The sequence below is a fragment of the Catharus ustulatus genome, chromosome 3, assembly GCF_009819885.2.
Source record: "Catharus ustulatus isolate bCatUst1 chromosome 3, bCatUst1.pri.v2, whole genome shotgun sequence".
NCBI lineage: Eukaryota > Metazoa > Chordata > Aves > Passeriformes > Turdidae > Catharus > Catharus ustulatus.
This window is the reverse complement of record NC_046223.1, coordinates 55,775,160-55,793,704: the sequence shown is the minus strand read 5'-3', so window position 1 is coordinate 55,793,704 and position 18,545 is coordinate 55,775,160. Positions and strand designations below refer to the sequence as shown.

The 18,545-nt window shown below is 38.3% G+C and overlaps 1 protein-coding gene across 4 annotated transcripts in view; it reads left to right on the top strand.

The window, feature by feature from the left end:
- The window catches only part of ARID1B (AT-rich interaction domain 1B), a 328,666-nt gene that overhangs the window by 123,552 nt on the left and 186,569 nt on the right, over window positions 1-18,545 (top strand). The gene's annotated exons all lie outside the window — the stretch shown is intronic.

Sequence of the window (18,545 nt, the reverse complement as noted above, 5' to 3'; positions counted from 1 at the left end):
ACCCCAGGATCTAGTAGAATGTGCATTTATATGTAATTGCGTGTGTCTTCCTGTAATGGTTTGTCTTAATATTTTTATTTGTATATGTGCATGAAAGAATTCCTCTGAATTTGAACTGGGACTGATTTATCGCAGTTATCCTTGTTTTACATCTGTGTAATTACTTTGAAATCATTGATCTTACACTGATAGAAAATTGCAGTAGTGGAGAATTAGGGTTGCACTCTTGATGGTGCCTTTTATTCCAGTTGAAATACTCTACTGATCCAGGTGAGGATGAAATGTTGTGCTAAGCTGTGAGACATTTCACTGATTGGGTTCATGCTGCTTGTCTGTCAGTGCTTCCCTTCCTAGGAGCTCTATTTAATGCAGTTGTTTCTGAGTGCCTTGGAAATGCAAAGGAGTGGGGAGAAAAGTTAAAAAGTCCTTGGTTTTCTATTATTTACTTGCTGGCTGTAGCTGAACAAAGTGGTCTTGAGGGTCTTGCACTGTATTTTTGCTGAAGGCATTATTCTGTCCTTAATCTTTGAAGGCATTAGCTCTAATAAAAGAAAAAATAGAAGAGAACATCTTCAGACTCTTTTCATTTTTCCCATCTGCTTTGAAGCAATAGATTGGTGTGTTAAAAGGAAAGGATAGGCTGGTGTTACCAGGCTAGTTGTGTTATCAGGATGTGGAGTGTGCTGGTGGCATTCAGAATAAATAAAATGCATAGACAGGACACATCTGCACTTGTGTATCCATCAGCCATTCACAATCCCCGTGTTCCTCTCATCTCTGATCCAGACCTTGGAAGGGATAGAAGTAGACCAGCTGATAGTCCTCAAATAAGCCAGCCCCGTGTACCATCCTTTTGTTTAATTTTCAAAACCTCCTCTATCAGAGGGAAACAGTTGGAGCCTGCATGATGTCATGCAGATCTGGAGGGTGTTTTTTGATGCTGGGGCCTGGTGTTGCCATGGTCTCAGCTGCCTGGCTTATTCACTCATCTTGGGACCTCTGGCTTCCATGGCTGGAGCTTGTCGGGGTGCTGGGAGTCTGTGTGGCTGGAAGGATGCTGTGTCACCGCCCAACTATCTTGTTTCCCCCTTCCTTTCAAGATTAGGCAAGCAGGTGTTAAGTCTCATTTCGAGAATTTATTGTTATCTGTTGCTGACGCTTTAGAGACCGCTCTGCTTACCCGCCTAATAGCCAAATGCAAGCTAATAGTCTGTACAGGCCATTGAAGCCTAAAATCCTGCTAATTCCTTCCTCTAATGAATAATCCCTGATCTCTGTGTGTGCCTTGACTGTGGAAGGGCTAATTATGAAACTCATTGTAAGGAAAATTTCGGACTCATGATTTCTGTGCCTGGGATTTGTAAATAAATAATGCGCCTGCATGTATACCATGTATAAAGTATAGCTTTCATATGTAAAGTTAAATATCCCTGAAGAAATATAGTTAAAATAAATGGGATTGTAAAGCATTTCTTATGCTCAGTGGATTAATCCCTCATAGTTTAGGGAATAGGTTGCATATTCTGTATGAAAGGTTGTTCATTTTAACCCTTAGGAGAGACATCACAAGTTGTGCTGGTGAGTAAATTTGTTAACAGCTTTGAAGAAAGAAGCTTCTTCCTGCTGCAGAGTGGGACGTGGGATTTCTGGGGGCCCCTGTGCTGAGGCCTGGAGAGCCTTCTTCCCCCCACAGGTATTCAGAGAATGTGTTACCTACTGTTCCTTGCCTGGAAATGCCTGGAAGTGCATGGGAATGGTAAATCTGGTTCTCTGGGTTTGAAGCATGCTTGTAAGAAACAAGTCTAGTGATCTTTTTATTTCAAATTTTAAAAAAACCCAAAAAACAAACATCTAAGCAACTGAAGTAGTGGGGTAGAAATGTTACATATATTGTAATGAGCACCAGAGGACACAGGATGTGTTCATTCCCAAGCTGCATGATTATTTCGTGTTGTGAAGGGTTAGCTTTTCAATTGCAAAGCTTAATCACTTTTCAAATGAATATTTCATAACAGTTATTTTTTCATCAAATATACAATGGCATGCTTATTTTGTGCCTCATGTGGTAGACATTAGTTTTCAGCAGCTTTAAATTCCTTTTTTTCTCCTCATCTCCTATTCTTGTTTTCAGCCATGGAAGGACAAGAAAATACTTGGAAATGTTTCCTGATGAGTGGCTAATCTTGTGGCTGAAAGCTAGGAAGAACTCAAAAGTTTTATTAAAATTAGTCCCGAATTCTTAAAGCATTCTAATTTATTTTGTGCTGAGTGCAGTTTTTGTGACCGATTTAAAATATTTTAAATTTAATTTAAAATTAAAACAGACTGTTACAGACCTCTGCCACTAAAAGGAAACTCAGTTTAGTGATGCAGCACAGCTGTAGTGCTCTCTTACTACTTTTTGTTACTGAATGATGAAAGTTATAAAAAAACTCAAGTGGTTGATTACCCTTTACCGTAGCTTCTTTTTTGCTGGAAGAGTTGAGCAAGGAGGGTCTGTGTAGCTACATTTGCACTACATTTACTGCTAGTATAGGTGTTTGAAAGTTGCTGTGGCTTAGGGCAAAGGTTGGAGAGCAACAAAGTGGTAAAATTGCCCCGTTACATAGGTTTCAGAGCTTGAGTTGGGGGAGTTTCTGTAGCATGCTAAGTTGGCTCATGACTGCTTTCTGGATCTCTAGGAACACCTCAGCAGGTGGATGAAAATTAAACAAACTTGGAGGTTTTGAGTAATATTAACAGGCCAAACTGGCTTGAAAATACGAGATGTGCAAAGCTGACCTTAAGGCACCCTCACCACTTTTTTTCTGTTCTTTTACTTGAGAATTCCATTAAAACTCACCTGTCCAGTCTGCTCAAAATTAGTTTTTTTTCTTTGAAGTATGCAATAAAATAAATATTTATAAAATATCAAGCATTGTTTTGACTAGACAGACTACTTATTTTACTTGTCTGGCTATTTTGTTCTCTTACTTTAAATATAATATTTACCTATAAAAATATAAATAAATATAATATTTACCTATTTTTCTTCAAAACAATAATCTCTAAAACTCATTTAGTCACAGATATAAGGCAGAAGATGGTCTGGAATTGCGAGCAGTACAGTGCATTTTGCCTGCACCCATATGTATTGAACCAGTGCTTTGAATGTAAAAGCTGCACACAATTGGTGCTCTTCCTAGAAGGAGTGTTTTATGGGATTTTCCAGCCATGTACTCCTCTGTATTGGGCAGTAATGTTCAAAATTGAGGGACACTGGATCTTTCACACATAAATATGTGATAAAGGCTTAAAACTTCCTGACTCTTTCAACACTTTAGTGATTGGTGGTCTTGAGCTTCAAAGTCCATAATACACCCTTAGTGCACACTATCTCATGGAGAATTTGGCTGTCTTAAAAATTTCATGGTTTTTAGTGCATAAAATAATCTGCAGAAATAGTTGCCTTGCTGTTTGGAATGATATGGTGTTGGGTTGCTGCTGTAGTACTCTGATGATACAAACAAAACAGAGTCAATCCATATGACCTAAGAGGGAGTGTGCTGACCTTACGAACATCAGCAAATTTCTTCTCACAACAGTCCTGGGAGGTAGGAAGTTGTATTATTGCTATCCCTGCTGAGTATCTATGGCACAGAAACATGAATTGATTTGCCCAAGGTCATAGAGGAAGTGAGAGGCAGAGGTGGACTTGTATCCAGATATTCTGCCTCCTGGTCAAATGCCTAAATCACAGAACCATAACCCCTTAATATTTGTGATTTTGTTTGCTTAACTAGGTAGTCTTCATGCTGCGTTTTAAAAACCTTTCTTTGCCTTTTGTCAGTCCTCATCCCACGTGCCTTTTGTCCTGAATAGAAACTTAGTGAAAAGGATTTTTAGGGACTTCAGGTTTAAATGCCATCTGTTCTTTCATACTTATATATATTACTTCTAAGATTATAGGTATTTACACTTTGTTTGGTCATGCAAATCTGACTGTTGAAACTGCAACATAAGCAAAATGCATTCCATTATTTTATTTAATTAATATAGTTTCCCCCCAATGTTTTTGTGACAGAGAATTCATCACAATAAAGGATTAAACTGCCAAAAGAATATTAGCTGTTAGTGGTGTGTTGATTCATTACATGCCTTCCTGTGTTTGGAGCCATTGTGTTCCACAGTGATCAGGAGATGGGGCTGTCCAAGGGGAGCACCGCAGTGACCATTAGCGGTTGATTAAAAGGGAAGTGTATGCAGTGCTCGTAAATTATGTCCTTCCAGATGGAGTTTATCTGTGTAAAAGGAGCTACCAGCATCCTTATTTGTTCATCTGGCATCTGAAAACACACGTGCAGTCAAAAAGCATTAGGGAGTGATCTGTAGTAAGTGTCTGCACACAATTGCCTTGTACATACTACAGGTACATGAACTACTTGTGGGGGACTTGATCTGGTGGTGAGCCCTGTGAGAGAAGAGGATGTGGAGCAGCTGCTGGGACTGGCCTGCCCCTGAGGTCTGACTGCTCATAGGAGTGACCCTACAGAGCTTCCCTCCTTCCTGTCCAGACAGTGAATGATTTGGCTGCAGGGAAATCTGCATTCAGTCTTTGCAGCTTGTGGTCAAAGTGGGTTTTCAATCACTAGCCTGAGGCACACACTTAATATATAGAGTGCCTTGATGTGGTGCCCTGCTTTGCCACTGACACGTTTGAACCTCAAAGACATCTCCTAGCTCTATAGATGATAGAGAACAATAATGTAGAATGATTTTTTTTCCTTCATTCAGTATTTATATTCGGTTTCTCTTTACACTAAAAAGAAAGTACTGAAAAGTTACATGAAGTGAATTCAAGTCAAAGGTGTTTAACGTATGTGAAGGAAATGAAACTTAGATTTCAAGCAGTGATCAATGAAGTATAGTATTGTATGATCATTACCAAGCAATAAAGCAGGAAAGGAATTATCACAAGGATGTATATGCCATTCATCATACCCTTTTAATACCCCTTTTTCTTGCTTTTTTTCTTTTCATTGTCTCCTATGTTTTATGTTCTTTGATCCTATATATGGGAATAAAGTTCCCTCCTTCTGTCTGACATTTTCACCTACTGTTATACAATGCCAGCTTAGAAGAGTACTTCGGGGGAAGAAAGTCTATATACTCTGTGCTTTAAAACTTTGAATGGAATAAAAATACCTTATGCTTCAGGTTTAATAAATTTTATGAGAAATCCTTCTATATTGCATCTATTCTGAGCACTGTCAGAAAGTGGCTTTGCTGAAAAACAAACATTGAAAACGGGAATAAAATGTCAGCTCTAGATTTGATGCAACTGAAAATTCTGTAAAATATCAAAACATAACCTGTACATTACTTGCTGCAGAAGAACAGTGGTGGTGGAGGCATCAGAGTTTCTTCAATTCTGTTTTTTTTTGTTCCCTAATCAGTGACCAAGGCTGCCAAATGTTTATCCCTGTATATTATACAAAAGTAATTAACTAGCCATTAGTTGTTCTCAAACCTAGAGAGTCTGAGATGAAAGATGCAATGCTATAAATGCCCCTTTGTGGCTTCTGAGGACAACATTCCGCAAGTTCTGGCACACTTTGCTCAGGTCTGATGTTGGCGTTGTCCAGTGAATCTGGATGGACATCAGTCCCTGAAGTGATGCATCACAGCAGACCTTCTGCTGAGGCAGTGGGGTTAGGAGTAATGAATTCAGGGCTTCAAGCATAATGTTAAGCAATGCAAACTGAGACGTAAATTATTAAAGTTTTTCTTTGATGATGAGCAAGTGCACAGGCCTGTTCTCAGAAGGAAGGGTGACTCAGCTGTATCCTTGAATTGATGTATCAGGCTTCTGTGACATCCTAAGATTTGATGACAGATCCATTAAGGAGAACAAAATAGTAATTTATAATTTCTGGAATAAATTAGCATGTACTATTATACCCTAGAAGCTTTTTCTTTGTGGGTTCATTTTTTTTTCTTTTTTTTTCTTTTTTTTTTTTTGATGATGGTGGTAAATAGCATTTAAAAGATATTTACAGCTTCGTTCAAAAGAACAGAACTTTGAGGAATCTGCCTTGAAATGTTCTTAATTAAGATGCAAAGAAATTTATCTCAGTGCATCTGTGTAGATATTAATCAGTGTAGGTAGAAAATGGGAACATACATGATTAGTGATAGTATTTTACCTTCAAACCTTGAAAATGGCTTAAAATGAAACAGTGTTAAATCCCTCGTCACCACAAACAATATAACACACCATTTTGACTCTCTAATTACCAAGCCTAATTTGTTAATTTCAAAGGGGAGCACAGCAGCCTATGAAGGCTCACAGGACTCTTTTGAAAAGAGCAATGCAGTATAATTAAAATGATCAAGTGGATCTAATTCCGGTTGGGGGGGGAGATGTCTTCCCTCGTAAGGTTACTTCAAATTGAATTGGAGTTGGCATATATAGCCTTTAATGAGGTAACATCCCCAGATAAAACATCTGACTTGCTGTTTATTTTAGCCTACATTTATTTGCAGGCTTTTATAGTAAGAGAGCTCTGTCTAATGGTCCTATGAACCTGAGTGCTGCTTCCAGCATAGCAACTGGCCTGCTGCATGGCTGTGGGAGAGCATTACGCTCTGGATGCTGAAATTGGTTTATGTATGTTTCTGATGCATCCATCACTGTGACAATTATGCTTGAGAAAAAGCAAAATGCAGAAGTGATGCTCCTTGTATCTCTTTCCATGGGTAGTGGTGGTGAAAGCATTAAAGAGGCCATTTCCTTCCACTGTCTGCCTCCATGGGGTAGCTGTGTCACAGCCAGAGTTGAGCTTCAGCTGGCTTTTGGACAGAGTTTTCGTGGTAAATACTTTTCAGCCATATTTTTCTGGGCTTATACACATGTGATTTCCCAGTGGATACCCATCTGCCAAAATGTTCCTGTCTATTCAAGGGCTGATAGTGTCTGTCTTGTGGGGCTGCTTTTCAGGATGGGTTGGTCATTTGTTGGTTGTTTGCAATGGGGCTGTTCATTGGTTTGGTTTAGTGTCCCCTCCTCTCCTCATCCCAGGTAGTGAGCATCAGTGTGCATTTTTTCTGGGCTTTAAACTCCTGTGTGAATATAGTTCTGTTTGTTCCGTGTTAAAAAGAAATACCTAATCTGGATAACTTCCTGATCAAAACACTTTAGATTGACTACAGTAGGAGGTTTCTTGTTTTGTTTTGACTCTTCTGGGTGTTTTATCTCATAATGCCCTGTAATAATAAAGCCATATGAATCCTCAGCTTATTATTCATATTCCTCTGTGTGCCACAAAGGAGGAATTATGGAGCCTTGAATTTTAAATAAAAGGTTCTGTGAAGATGAAGCTTCTTTAGCAAAGTGCCTTGGTAGTGAATCCCATAGCAGGAGGACATCAGGAGGGAGGGAGGGAGCAGCTACCCCAGGGATGAAGTCTGAGGGGTAATGCTGCTCTCCTTTTGTTTCTGGGCAGATCTTTACACTTTCACCCTCACCTATTTGTTTTGACCTGTCTATTGGTGGAGTGGGTAGGTGGCAATTAATAGATACCTGAGCTCAGAGAGACAGAAGCCAGTGCCTGACAGATACTTCCCTGCTTAGCTTGGTGGTGGTTTTGTATGGAAAAACTGTGACCTATTGGTATCACCTGGGAGAGCAGAGGTTAATGTTTAAAAGGAGGAGGAAAAGCTGTTTGTGTGCAAGTGACATTGAAAGAAGATATGAATATTTTAATACCCATGGCCAAGGCCAGTGGGTTGTGCTACACACACATGTTCCATTTTGGCTGGACCCCTTCTGAGCACCATTTGTCTGGAAATATAGCAGAGGTCTACATCAACAAATACATTATAATCTTTCTTCCTTTTCTCATGTACATAGTAAAACTTCTGCAAAAGAGAGGGGCAGAAAGAATGGGGTAATGATGCATGGCTTCTTATTGTTATTGTCTTAGCAAGCCAGTTTTGCCTGTGATGTCTGATATGTGATTGTAAACTAATACTGTGTTTTCTATGCAGATTGAAAAATGCACATCAGCAGAATTACCAGCATCTCTAAAGAAAGGTTTTTTCCTAAATTTTTTGTTTCTGTTGATCTTGAATGGCATTAGGAGCATTTGCAACAGAAAACAATCAAGAGTAAACATGAAAAGGAGCTCTCCTGCTTATGTGGTGGGTTTTTTTCTTGGCTTGCTTTTATTGCATCATGCTCAAGAAAGACACAGTTAAAGAAAGAGTGATTCTGTCTATAGCCTTCTGAACTAATTACTTTCTCACTACTCAGAAAAAAGCTGGAATAAGTAGCTGCAGTAAAACAAATGTGAGTGTGTGTGTAGAATATTAGTAAACATTTCTAATATGCCAGTCCTGCATCTACTAGCCATTTATTGGAAACCTTTGATGTCCAGTATTCTCCAAATCATTAATGTAAAATGTTTGAAAAGAAGCACAGTAGAACAGAGATGGAAAGTACAAATTATGAAACAAAAGTATAAAGCAGATCTGTATAATTCAGTAGATAGAATATTCAGTGGATATATAATTCGTCTGCAGATCAATAATTCAGTGCAGTGTAATTATTTTTTGCATTCTGTATTTTTTAATTTCTTGGGTGCGATTTGATGTAGGTAATAATAAGAGTAATGTTCACAACTCCGCTCCATAATGGTGTAAAGCCTGTACTTGTTGATAGGGAAAATGCCATATAAAACAAGTGGATTACACTAACATTTGAAATCCTTTTGTTTTTTTAACATGTCTAGCAACTACTGAGCCAAGTATGTAGAAGCCTTTACCCTCCTAGGTCAGATTCCAGCAAAGCCGTCTCGCTTTTATAGAATAATGCCATACGGCAAACTGACTCAGCTTTAAGCACCGCATATGGTCCCGAGGGGAGAAATTACCCATCCAAATGACGGGTGGATGGCAGGCAGGCAAGTTAGAATGTAGCTGCAGTGTGCTCATATTCTGTTTCACTAGGGCTGCAAACATTCAGAATAGCTGCTTGGTGTATTTGAATTTGATCCTCATAACACTAAGGAGCATGAGGGGATTGGAAATAAAATAAGAACAATAGCTATTTCTCTTTACACTGCTTCTGTAAAGTACTTCTGATACATTGCAGGGAATTAATGTCTTTTGGCATGGTTTATTTCATTTTCCAGAGTGGATCTGCTAAGTGAATGGGAATCAAATACAATTATAATAGGCCATTTCTCCTCCCTAAACAAAGTTTGGTATGCTCATATTAACTCATATGTCAGTAGTTGCTTAGTTCACATGAGTAAAAGTCGGTTTATAATAGCTGGGAATTTGACTAATTTTCTCATACTGGAGCTTTTCTTGGGAACCTACGGCGGTAAAGAATTCTAGTTGTGTTTCAGTCAACATTAAATGGTAGAATAGCAGAATGTGAATTACATATTTCTGTGCTCTGAAAGAAACAAGAAGTAAGTTACATAACAGAGAAAACATTTTGGGGACAAACCTAGCCATTTTGCTAATTTGACACATCTATAACATACACTGTAATTGCCATGAAATTTGAGTAAACTCAGCCATGTAGTTTAATAAATTCATCAGCTGAAATGCATTAGTGGTAACTGTCCTGCATACTTCCACTACTCAAACACTGTCACTCATCCTACCTGTCTGGTTTGTGTTTGTTTTGTTTCTTTTAAATAACTTCTGCTATTCTGCACAATTGTTAATTTGGGTGAGCTGGCAAGGTCATTACTGATCATTGTCTACAGAAACTTGTGTTTCAGTGAGTGGCAGAATCAATGTGGTTACTGAAAGACTGTGGTTGGAGTTGGGGCTGATACTTCAAGTGAAGAAGGCAATGAAGTTCTTTCAGGAGGGCAGCTCAGATCTGAGAGGTTGAGGATTGCAGTATGCTCTCCTCCAGGTAGTCTCAGTGTCTTTTCTACTCCTGGCTGGTTGTCTGCTGGGCACAGTGCAGGAAGCCTCCTCCTGCGGGCTGGGGTCTGAGCACCGCTGCCTCTCCAGCAGCCCTGCTGGGGTGCACCTTTGCCTGATCCTGGCAGTAAGCCTTTATGAAGCTGTGAGATAGGTTGTGACATGTTTCTTCCAGTCACTGGCATGACCAAGTCTTTCAAGTGATCTTTGCTTTGAAAAGCAGTTCATTGAAGAATTTATATGCTACTTTGTTTTGCTTGTGTACATTTTACTTTCCAGGACATTCAGTCTTGATTTTTATAACCAGGCATACTGGCAAGTGAAATCTTTGGGTTCAGTTGCATGTAAAGCAATGTTGACTCCTCCCAAAATCTTAGAATGTATAAAAGCTGTAGACTACATTCTGTACTCTCTTAAATTTTTCAGAATTTGTCTGGATGTGCAAGTAGTGTTGAAATGTTAAAGAATTTACATCACCTATTGAGGGGCAGAATGTAGCATGCTATTTGTATTGCCTTAGTTTTTGAGCTAGAAAACATTGTTTGCACTCCTTATGTGGTACTTGTCAAATCCTAGAATTAACTGAGTTTGAAGATACTTCCATTTCTAAAGATTCATGCAAAACCAAGAAATTTGTAGATATTGCAGGCAATAAAACCTGTTTCGGTGCAAGTTTGAGCAATTGTCATGCTCATAGTCTGGAGTGAACAACTACACCATCCTGGAAACTTTGTAAAGAAATGCATCTAATTGAAAAAATATTGTGGGTTCGGACAGCCTTCTTTTTCCCAAGTTTCATATGCTGTGTTTGCAATGAAATTAGCATATTTCTGAAACAATGCTACTATATGCAAAATAGAGTTAAAATTAATCTATTCAGAGAAATGTTATTTATTTAATAAGCAGAATTTTGTTTTTATACACTGAGGTTTGATACACTGAAGTATCAAACCTAGGCTGCAATTATCACTCAACATCTTTTTTCCATCCCCAAGTTGCACACTGTATGGTTCTTGTAAGTGTTTGTGGTAAATATTACTGTGACTGCAAAGTATGTAGGTTCTTTCCACATCTCTTGTTGCACTGAACTCCTGAATTATCTGTACCATTCTTCTTTTGGGGGGCCAGGGGGTGGAGGAATCAGTTCTCTGATTTCAGTATAACACCAGCTTGAAGTTGTGTATTTTCTTGTTATTGAAGTAGAGCTAAAAGCTGATAAGAGAAGTCTTTAAAATCCTGTTTTAGACTGAGTACCAGATTATATGCTTGAAAGGAACTGAATAGGTGTCTTCTACTGATGACAGCCAGGACAGATGGAATTCACTTTCTAGTTTAACCTAATTTTTCAGGTTGCTTTCAAAAAAGCGCTGCAGTTGCAACCATTCAAAGATATTGCTGGCCAAATCCATGGAAAGGAAATTATTTGTATAAAAGACACAACAAAAAAAATTACTAAAAAATGTTGCTGAGGTTTTATATATTTTCCCCTTAATTTTATTTCATCATCTGCTGAAACTTGCCTCATTGGAACTTAAGAACATGTCTAGATTGTTTTATTTAAATTTTAGACAGATGGTGGAGAGAAAAGAGCGAGGTTTTCTACGTGAATTGCAGAGTGAGACGGAGGAATTTGTGCATTCTGATTTAATATCTGCATTGAAAACCTTTATGTTTTAATTTGCAGGCATTTGAAAGTTTCATTAGCTTACTTAATATCTAGTACTGATGCTTTCTTGTATTCATAGAATACTTGATGCTTGTACGCACTGGTTATTATGAACACTTGGGTGACTCGTAACTCCTTCCTGTGTCTCACCTTGCGAGCAGGCTGGTAGTTGTCAGAGCTTTTCATTTGTGTGCTCCTATTTCCAGTGAGGACACATCTAGTAAAGATTTTTTGTGTGTTCTTGATTTACATACTCCCACATTTCTGAATGTCTACCTATGATTAGCATTGCAAAAAATCTATTGTCTCTTTTTTGAAGAGACATTGCCGCTTCTTTCTGGAAAGAGCTGGGAACTGTTTGGACTCTTGAGTTCTACTGCATGTCTTTTCACACATTCCTAGTGGGAGCTGGAAGAAAGCTATTAGTACTTCTGTACTGTAGATACTTAATCCCTTTGACATCTTATAAGGGTTTCAAAAATCTAGAATAACTGGTGTTTTCCAGGAAGGCTTGAAATCACTAAGCTCATTCCTGAAGTGTCTTATATAAGCAATAAAACTACACTATGGTATGTTTTCAGGGAAGAACCATCCTGGAAAAAAGCTTCTGCAATCTCCATGGTTGGTGGGTCTGCCTGATTTCTACCCTATTCTGCTGTGTGGTCCTTACCTTCAAGGTGTTCACACAAGTTCTGGAGCAGCTGTGCTGTCAGAGCCCCATCAGATGATTCCTAGTACATGTTACCTAGAGGGTGAGATCTTGGGCAGATTACTTTGATGGTCAAGAGAATTAGGAGCCTGACTGCCTGGGCCTGCTGGTGGATTTCACAAGGAAGTTCTCATCTGTGTTTGTAGAGAGCTCATTTATCACCCATGTTAGTAACTCCATTTTGGACAGGCCTTATGACTGCGCTGAAATACAAGTGTGTTTTTCTGCTCTCCTCCTTGTAAGTTTTCTGAGCTGGTGGTTCCAGTGAAGGCTTGGTACCTTTGTCTCAGTGTTTTCATGGGGGAAGGCAAAAGAGTGACTGACTGACTTGAACAACTGACTGCTTTGCAATGGCCATGATAGAGTTCTTGAGAGAGGAATATACTTTTATGCAAAATGCTTTTCTTGCCATTAGACTGACAGGAATCATGCCTTGAAAGATACATTTCTGGTGCATACAGTTTATCTGACCACAGATTTCGGTTTGGGCAGATGAAGAGCCAATTTGAGCTGATTTTCTTTAAAGGGTATTAGGAACCTCTGCCTCAGCATTTGCAATCTTGGTGCTGCTCAAAGGATCTTCCTCACCTGGAAACAGGGATTGTGTGAACATCCTTTCTTGCTCAGTGGGGTAGTAGTGTGTCTATGCAACTAAACCAAGAAAGGGTCCAAGAACATTTTTCCTAAATTGGGTTGCATCCCTGTATTGAGCAAATTTAAAACTTCTTGTGCCAGGAAAAGAATCAATAACATCAAACTAGGTAGTCGCCTCTTTCAAAACCTACCTGTTTAGATGATAGCTTGTGTAAATGGAAAAGTGAACTCCTCCCAAAACTTCACACCCCACTGATCAACAGGAAAGGGAAGGGAAAAGGGAATGCTTACACAGTTGTAAGCAAGATCTGTATTTCCCCTGACAGTTTAAAATAATTTGGCTGTTGAACTTGTTTATGCAAATAGAAAGATGAAAAGGCCAGGATGGATAATAAAGTCATTTTCTCTCTCTTGACCTCTCAAAAAAAGCTATAGTAGGCACTGTTTTGTTTCAATTAAAAGGCAGTCTCCCATGCTGTGCCTTAATCCTTATAAAGAACAGTGTCACAGTCCTCTGTGTATGGGGGCCCCTTAAGGCAAACTTACCTAGGACACTGAAGAGGAGCTCTGCACAAACTAAGCACAAAAAACAAGCACCCCAAACCCTCCATTTTCATCATCTTGTAAGGGTTAGGAAAAATCAGAATTTATGTTTATTTAAATAGGTAGTTCTGTGTCAGTAGCACATAGGCTGCTGGGCTTCCCTTACTATTGTCAGTATAAAATATCTATCAGCTGTATTTGCTTTATGTCCTGTAGGCTGAAAACCAGAAGGATTTGTATTAAAAATAAATAAATGATAGTATACTCTAGGAGCACTTCTAAGTGCTGATATTTCACTCTCTGAATATTTTATGTGGGCACTGTACAGTGGCCAACACTTGACTTTGCTTTCCTGTAGTGGGTACATTTTACCTGTTCTCCTCAAATTATTTTTTCCAATATATGAGAAAAAGCTATATTGTTGATGGGTGCTCCAGCAGTTGGCTTTCCCGTGAAACTGCAGAGGGTTGTAAGAGCTGAGTGTAATCCATGTAGCTGCTTTGCTGTTCTCAGCCTATGTATTTTTAGACTGTGGCTCTCTGTAAATTCCATTCAAGCAGTATTACTTGGAGGGACGGCATGAAAAAATCCTCCTTACCAAATTCTTTTTTCCCAGACTTTCATTTCTATCCATACAAGGACATTTTTTATGGTCAGTAAAACACTGTGAATTTGTGCTAATGCATGTTGTGCCTTCTGCGTTTCAGCGTTTTAAGCTGTGGGGGATTTTTAGAGTGAAGAGGTGGACAAGAGCTTTGTCTCCTGTTCATATAGAACAATTCAGCATATGGTTTCACTAGTTACAGATTTACCATTGGAAGAGGTAGGTAGGACTTAGCACATCAACGCTATCATTCCCCAAAATATTTAGAAAATATTCTAAAAAATATTCTCAAAAAGGAGGAAATCTGAAATTTCTGAATAGTTGTGACAATTTAGATAAGGGAATTTAAACTTTAGAAATGTAAAGAAATGTGCATGTTCACTAGAGACAATATATGCTCTAGAAGAAGCAGAAATAAATCCGTGAAGTGCAATTGCAAGGCAGTCTTTTCTCATTTAATTGATATTTGAACATTGGCTAACATGGATCTTTGCCATTGAACTGACATTAACGACCTTGGTTAACTTGGTTTTGAGCTTTTTATTTTATTACTCTGGTTTGTTTGTTTTCTGTTAATTTCACTTTAGTGCTTGTGTCCTTGTAAAATAGATTTTTTCTTTTTAAAAACAAACATCAAACATCCAGAATATCTGTTTTGTTTTAATATTTAAACATTTACACACATCTTGGGCATAATTATATATGCATTTTATAGCATGAAAAAGCAAACCATATTGATTGTAAATCCTAAACATCTGCACTGCAAACCAAAACCATACATTTTTTGTGCACCTTGCTTTTTTCTAAGTTTTTCTTCTCATCATACTTTGAATATTTCATTTTTATTAAGTAATTGCTTGCATTGCTTTTGGCTTAACCCACACCTTATTTTAAATTTTTATTTTATTCCTTTAAACTGTTTCTCTTTTCTCCCCATCTGTTCTCTGCATTGGTAACTTGGTTGGAATAAACAAACCTTGAAGACAGGCTTTTTGGACCACAAACCTATTGCTTCTACAGTCAGGTAGGAGCAGTGAGAGGCACCTGAGGGGTTCTACTGGAGCAGTGGTCTCTGCAGCATCTGTGTCCTCCCTGCTCCTACCTGCAGGCACATTCCCCGCTGTCCCTGAAGGGATGAGCTTGTGTGGGTTTCCAAGTGTGTCCCTGCTGCCCATTGACAAACACTGCCATTAGTTGCTGTAGCCCTCAGCAGAGGAGGGTAAATGACTCCTGGTGCATAGCAACTTGCTTATGTGTCTGTGCTTTGCTTTCCAGGGCTGGGCACTTGAATTTGGTTAGGTGGCTTCTCACTGTCTTTGGAACAGGCAGAGGGACGTGCTTTCTGCCCTGAATGCCATGCACCACCTGGATTACATTAATGCCCATCAGCTGTTGATGATAGTGGCAGCTGTAGTTCAGATGCATTAAAATACTGTTGACAAAAGGAGCATGTCCCCTCTAGTCAGTATTCTAGTTTTTCAGTAAAGCAATCCATATGTTTACTTTTCCTAGTTTTAGCAAGCTTTGAGATTGTCACAGTGTTTTAATCAGCTGGGAAATTGTTTGCTGCAAGGGAAATGGCTGCATCTAAAGCTTCTTCACATCAGCAGCAACATTCTGCTGCCTCAGGACACCTGGATATGGTTGGTGCTGATGGGAAGAAATATTCCAAAAATTTGCCAAGCAGAACAACTAGACACTGTCTCATTTCTTTTTACTCTGTCCATTCATTGTCTTTTATCCATCACTAATCTCAAGCCTGGCTGAATTTCTGCTTATATATTTGCATTTTTATTCAGTCTTTTACTAACTCTTCTTAACTGAAGGTTTTGAGCTGGTTAGGGTTGAGGGATTTTTTTGGTGATTGTTTGTGTGGATCCATGTATACCTCTGTGGTCACAAGGCACAGTGAACTTACAGTGAGAGAGAACATGTGTGCTGCCACTGCTCATTTGTTGCACAGTCTAAGTTGTGATGGAACATCTGATGAAGTTGCCACACAACAGAGTAGCTGTAGAGCTGCCTGAAGAAATTTTATTCTCTGTCATCTATCTTCCATTCCTCCCTGTGATCTTCCACAAGCTTTGTCTATTAAAATGACACAAAAAGCCTGTTTTGATCCATTTAGACACTCAAGCATGAGGACATCATGTTTGGATATGTTGAAGTAGCTGCTGTAGCAGAAGGGTGATGGAAACCAAGGACCATTGTAGACAGCTAGATCTTACAGGTCTTTCCATGGATTGATTGAGCGTGGTCTTTAAAATGGTTGCGTTACCTGCACCTGCTCTGCTCTGTTTGGATAGCTGCTTCAGTATTTGCCCAAACTCATCACTCCTGTGTTTTTGTTTTTATTTCTATATATTTGTCTTTGAAGTAGATTATCTGCAGCCTTCACAGTGAAGTGTTGTCTGTCAACACTAATTAGGCCTCTGCAACAAGTGGGAATTAGAGTGTATCTGGACTTTGAGCATTTCAGGTGGTGCAACTGTGCTGGTCTACCCTAGATGTTTGATGTTTTAGTGGGTGAGAGCTACTGGATTTTTTTGTTGTTCCTCTGTTCTTGTTTCCTCATTGAAGGTATGTGCTCCTCCGCTGTTGAATTTGTTGGCCATATTTGTTAGTGCTGCCAGCAGACTTAAATAGGTCAGTTTTCTACAAACAAACACTACATAGCATGAAATGTGGAGGTACAGCTGTCTCCTGAATTTAATGCCCCCTATCCCATCCCATACTATTAAAGAAAACCACCAACCCTACCCTTCCATTTTAAGTTACTTCCTTGGCAGTATTCATAAGTTCCTTCAATATTCTTTTATGCTGTAGAATTTTAAAAGCGAATGACTGAAATCTACAGATGACACATTTATTCAGAAATCACTTAGTCATGGGTCTTCAGCCACATACCAGAAACATTTGTAAATGACATACAGAATTCCTAAATATCTTTATGAAACATGGGGTTAGGGCTTAACTGATGAAGTCCCTCAAGTGTGGGACTTTATAATCACTGTTTACCTTCTCTAACCGATCTTTATCAGTTGGGGGGAGAGTTAAGTAACTTTTTAAAACAAATTTCCTTACTGGTAACAAAGAACAAGAGTATCTTGACGGCACCTGTATCTGTCACAGAAGTGACCATGTTGCAGCAATAAACAATGCAAAGTTCAGGGAGAATTCCATCTTTCAGCTTTTTTTGGTTGCTTGCTTCTTTTTGTGATTAACACATTTTTTTGTTGAAAACAGTTTTTGAAAGTCTGTTTTTTCTTATAAGTATACTATTTTCAAATACTGTTTACTTATGCTTAAATGCCTGTGTTCTTATTTGTTTAAGTGATGCTTTTGATTTTGAGCATACTACAAAAAATTTTGCTGTTTCTGGTCTAAAACTTGGAGACAGTCAGCTCTTCTTTATCTTGACTTTATGCCTACTGGAAATCGTTAATGACAAATAGGTTTTATTTTTCAGGAGATACTTGGTAAGTTTCTTGTATAATTTTGATGTAATTTGCTGAAGCAATGTCAATTTGTCTTTAGAAGTAGGTACTGGCAACTTTTGCTTATGGTGTTGGACACTGCCTAAGTAGATTTGTAGTCTTGTTTTTCATATATTGAATACAGTTATTTAATTTAATTTTTGGAAAATGCATAATAAAAAAGTTGTTCTCAATATGTATTTATATTAGAGTACCAAATTCAGTGTGTTTAAATGTAAATAAAATAGCCAGTTTTGACCTGAATGTATGATTTATACATTTTTGTGGATATATTGACTCAATGAAAGTTCTAACAACTTCCACTGCAGTACTTGTTACTAGCTTTCTTTTCTCTTAATGTTATATTTTTACTTTTGTGCACTAAATATGTTTTCAAATTAAGGAAGTTGTGAAATTAGTTTAAAGCTGCATTAACTGGTTTGGGACTATATTTTTGAGATTACTAGCATAAATCAAGAAGGCTGATATAAATGTTTCTTGGTTGTTACAAACTTGATTTTGAGTTCTAATAGGAAATTACCTGAAAGAACATAAATTAAGGTTTATGTTTTCCACAGCACACTAGTGTAACTTGTGCAAATAAAATTTTAGATACTTTGTTTGCTCAGAGATAGACAGCTTTTTTGGGTTGCAAAATATCCTCATACAGCAAAACAGCTTCAGACTTAGAGGTTTATGTGACACCCCTTTCAAGAAGCAAGAGATAGGAAAAATTGAGACTTTTCCACACAAGGCTGGCAAACTGTAGCATTTTTTCTACATATTGTTCACATTTATGCTCATAGAAAATTAAGTGAATTTTCTAAGACCCAAGAATTCTCCCCTAGAACCCAAGTCCCTAGACTTGTGTGATGTAACATGACGGAGACTATGTGTATTGATATGTAACGTCTGGTACAAAGTTCTTTCTTAAATAGAAGCAATAGGGTTTCCTTTTTCTTTTTTTTTTAATACTGCTGTTCATAAGTGTAGCACTTCATACTTCAGTGTGGTGTGGTCAACAGT